The following is a 5,000-nucleotide window of genomic DNA, read 5'->3' as shown; positions in this document are numbered from 1 at the left end:
CATTTTACATAATTATTATTTATAATATATATTTATATAAAAGGAAAAAAGAAAAATAGAGATGAAAAGATGATATAATTATTTATTAAATTGTGAGAAGATAAAAAATATTTTAAAACAACCTCAACTCATATGGGATTACCCCCTGAATTTAAGCATATTAATGAGGGGAGGAAAAGAAACTAACAAGGATTTTCTTAGTAGCGGCGAGCGAAAAGAAAATAGTTCAGCACTAAGTCACTTTGTCTATATGTCAAATGTGAGATGCAGTGTATGGAATATCTTAATATCTAGTATGAGAAATTAACGATTTAAGTCCTTCTTAAATGAGGCCATTTACCCATAGAGGGTGCCAGGCCCGTATAACGTTAATGATTACTAGAAAGATATTTCCAAAGAGTCGTGTTGCTTGATAGTGCAGCACTAAGTGGGTGGTAAACTCCATCTAAAACTAAATATAACCATGAGACCGATAGTAAACAAGTACCGTGAGGGAAAGTTGAAAAGAACTCTGAATAGAGAGTTAAATAGTACGTGAAACTGCTTAGAGGTTAAGCCCGATGAACCTGAATATCCATTATGAAAAATTCATCATTAAATAATTAAAAATAATGTGCATTTTTTTCATATAAGGACATTGTAATCTATTAACATAATAAAGTATTTATCAAAAGATCATTGGTGATATTAAGTTTATTTAAATTAATTTGCTTTTTAAGCATATTAACATAGAATAAATACTAATGATTTGATAAAGTGTTGATAGATTTTATTATATATAATGCTAAAATTCATTTTTTGAATTTTACAAAAAATTTAATATCTATGATATTAATATTTATTTGTATGCATTTATATGATTAACAATGCGAAAGATTCAGGATACCTTCGGGACCCGTCTTGAAACACGGACCAAGGAGTCTAACATATGTGCAAGTCATTGAGTTATATTAAACTTAATGGCATAATTAACTTAACTTAAAAATATAATGGGATTAATTTTTAGTCTATTTTCTTAAATAGTCAATTAATTCAATCCCGGGGCGTTCCATATAGTTATGTATAATGATAATTTATTATTATTTATACCTCTAACTGGAGCGTACCTTGAGCATATATGTTGTGACCCGAAAGATGGTGAACTATACTTGATCAGGTTGAAGTCAGGGGAAACCCTGATGGAAGACCGAAACAGTTCTGACGTGCAAATCGATTGTCAGAATTGAGTATAGGGGCGAAAGACCAATCGAACCATCTAGTAGCTGGTTCCCTCCGAAGTTTCCCTCAGGATAGCTGGTGCATTTAAAAATTATATAAAATAATCTTATCTGGTAAAGCGAATGATTAGAGGCCTTAGGGTCGAAACGATTTTAACCTATTCTCAAACTTTAAATGGGTAAGAACCTCACCTTTCTTGATATGAAGGTTGAGGTTATGATATAATGTGCCCAGTGGGCCACTTTTGGTAAGCAGAACTGGCGCTGTGGGATGAACCAAACGTAATGTTACGGTGCCTAAATTAACAACTCATGCAGATACCATGAAAGGCGTTGGTTGCTTAAAACAGCAGGACGGTGGACATGGAAGTCGTAATCCGCTAAGGAGTGTGTAACAACTCACCTGCCGAAGCAACTAGCCCTTAAAATGGATGGCGCTTAAGTTGTATACCTATACATTACCGCTAAAGTAGATGATTTATAAAACAATTTCGATTGATTTATAAATTTTGAAACTTTAGTGAGTAGGAGGGTACAATAGTGTGCTTAGAAGTGTTTGGCGTAAGCCTGCATGGAGCCGCTATTGGTACAGATCTTGGTGGTAGTAGCAAATAATCGAATGAGACCTTGGAGGACTGAAGTGGAGAAGGGTTTCGTGTGAACAGTGGTTGATCACGAGTTAGTCGGTCCTAAGTTCAAGGCGAAAGCCGAAAATTTTCAAGTTTTTAATAAAAAAAAATATTAATAAAATTTATATATATATATTAAAAAATAATTAAATACTTGAATTATTTTGAACGAAAGGGAATACGGTTCCAATTCCGTAACCTGTTGAGTATCCGTTTGTTATTAAAAATGGGCCTTGTGCTCATCCTGGCAACAGGAACGACCATAAAGAAGCCGTCGAGAGATATCGGAAGAGTTTTCTTTTCTGTTTTATAGTCGTACTACCATGGAAGTCTTTCGAAGAGAGATATGGTAGATGGACTAGAAGAGCATGACATTTACTGTTGTGTCGATATTTTCTCCTCGGACCTTGAAAATTTATGGTGGGGTCACGCAAACTTCTCAACAGGCCGTACCAATATCCGCAGCTGGTCTCCAAGGTGAAGAGTCTCTAGTCGATAGAATAATGTAGGTAAGGGAAGTCGGCAAATTAGATCCGTAACTTCGGGATAAGGATTGGCTCTGAAGATTGAGATAGTCGGGCTTGATTGGGAAGCAATACCATGGTTTATGTACTCGTTCTGGGTAAATAGAGAATTACGATTCTTGTTCCCCGGATAGTAGTTACGTAGCCAATTGTGGAACTTTCTTGCTAAAATTTTTAAGGAATTATATCATTCGATATATATTCTTTTTAAATTATAACGATTATCAATTAACAATCAATTCAGAACTGGCACGGACTTGGGGAATCCGACTGTCTAATTAAAACAAAGCATTGTGATGGCCCTAACGGGTGTTGACACAATGTGATTTCTGCCCAGTGCTCTGAATGTCAAAGTGAAGAAATTCAAGTAAGCGCGGGTAAACGGCGGGAGTAACTATGACTCTCTTAAGGTAGCCAAATGCCTCGTCATCTAATTAGTGACGCGCATGAATGGATTAACGAGATTCCTACTGTCCCTATCTACTTGAGAGGTCTTCCTGGGGGCTTCAGGGTCTTTACGGACCTTGGAGTCAATGCCGCAGTAGCTGTGTGTGAGCCAAGCTACTCTTGTGTAGTAGTTGACTCATCACAGTGGGGAGTATGTGTGTGTGTCGAGGGGGAATTCGGCAGAATGAATGTCGTCAGCTTGTACTGCAAGTTTGACGAGCCTCTAGAGCCCTACTTAAGATACATTGATGCGGTGCTACTACATGAGAGTAGCATTCCTGCCATCGTGTGTCTTGATGCGAATGCTACCTCCCCGATGTGGTTCAGCAAGGTATCCAGGCATAGTGCTGGATATCGGAGCCACGATCGGGGTGAGGTTATGAGCGAATGGCTTGTGGCGAATAACCTCCTCGTAGCAAACGAACCAAGCGTATGGTATACGTTTGAGGGGCCTAGAGGTGTGAGTGACATTGACGTGACGCTCATGAATGACGCAGCAGCGAGTAGGTTCGAGTGTAAATGGAGTGTTAGGGGGGGTTGGGGAATTAGTGACCATAATTTAATACAAATTATGGTTACTCCCCGTACCCCGCAGCTAGAAGGGGGGAGTCCATTGAGGCGATGGCGTACCTCGTGTACTGACTGGAACCGATATGGACATACTGTTAGGGAAGCGGTATTGGATATACCGCTTAGTGAGTTTGAGGAATTGGGGGTTGACGAGCAAATTGCTCGTCTATCTGAATGTGTCTGGGGAGTGAATGACTCAGTGTTTAGGAAAGCTAGGGCTGTGAGAATGAAAGGTGTGAAATGGTGGACTAGCGAGTTGAACTCAAAGAGGAGGTCTGTCCGGCGCTTGAGGCGGTTGTTTCAACGCGGCAGGCGGACCAATTCGGAGAATCTGTCTCAGCTCAAGTATCAATTTAGTGTAGGGATGAAAGAATATAAGAAGATGCTTGTGAGAGTTAAGGAGGAAGAGTGGAGGAGATTTGTGGGGGAAAATAGGGACGACCCTTGGGGACAGGTCTTTAGGATCTGTCGGGGTCGTCGAAATGAGATGGCTAGCTCTCTTCGCGTAGGTGATACTGTATTATCGACGTGGAGAGAGTGCGCCAATGTTTTGTTAGGCGAGTTCTTTCCCAGGGCTGAGGTTCAAGTTCCTCCTGCACAAGAGGTGCCTGTCCCTCCACTAGACGTTGGGGAGTTGGACTATGCGTTTGGCCTGGTCAGGTCTAAAAGGTCTCCAGGTTTCGATGGTTTGAACGGAGAGATGTGCAAATGCTTGTGGAAGTTCATTCCGGAATATTTGGAGGCCATTTATGATAAATGCATATGGGAGGGATATTTTCCACGCGAGTGGAAAGTTGCTAGGGTCGTCGTACTCTTGAAGTCGCCCGATAAGATCAGGAGCGATCCTCGATCTTATCGTGGTATCAGCCTCCTTCCAGTACTTGGAAAAGTGCTGGAAAGGGTTATGGTTGAGCGGCTTCAGGAGCTAACTCGGGGTGTTAGGTCGGATAGGCAGTATGGTTTTAGGAAAGGACGTAGTGTAGAAGATGCGTGGATGTATGTTCAGAGTGTAGTTAGGGAAAACGCCAGTAAATATGTCCTTGGCATATTTATTGACTTCAAGGGGGCCTTTGACTACTTGCGCTGGGACCGGGTGTTACAACGGCTAGAGGAGCTTGGCTGTCCGGAAATTGCTCTATGGCGGAGTTATTTTTCGGACAGAAAAGCATCTATTGTAGGAGTGGGCGGGAGTGTGGAGATTGGGGTGGCTCGAGGCTGTCCGCAGGGATCCATCTGTGGTCCCTTCATTTGGAACCTCATGATGGACTCCCTGCTTCGGCAGTTAGAGCCACTTTGTAAACACTGTGCGTATGCGGACGACCTTCTCATTTTGGTTGAGGGTCGTTCGCGTGAGGAACTGGAGCGAGTGGGGGGGCAGCTCCTTACATTGACCCACAATTGGGGGGTAGATGTGGGAGTGGATATATCAATGGACAAAACGGTGACAATGCTGCTTAAGGGCAGATTGTCCCCGAGTCGTCCACCGATTGTCCGTTTGAATGGGGTAGGGATTAGGTATGTGACGCAAGTCAAATACCTGGGGGTAACTATGAGTGAAAGGATGTGTTTTACTCCACACTTAGTGTTGTTGAGGGAGCGGCTGCAGGCAATTG

General features: G+C 41.7%; 1 pseudogene; it reads left to right on the top strand.

Annotated features, from left to right (window-relative positions):
- Positions 1–118: 118 nt before the first annotated feature.
- LOC128871022 (large subunit ribosomal RNA) overlaps positions 119–5,000 on the top strand; it is a 7,437-nt pseudogene continuing 2,555 nt past the window's right edge.

This window comes from Anastrepha ludens, unplaced genomic scaffold, assembly GCF_028408465.1.
Source record: "Anastrepha ludens isolate Willacy unplaced genomic scaffold, idAnaLude1.1 ptg000075l, whole genome shotgun sequence".
NCBI classification, from domain to species: domain Eukaryota; kingdom Metazoa; phylum Arthropoda; class Insecta; order Diptera; family Tephritidae; genus Anastrepha; species Anastrepha ludens.
Note: the sequence above shows the minus strand (reverse complement) of the source record. Positions and strands in the feature narration are given on the sequence as shown.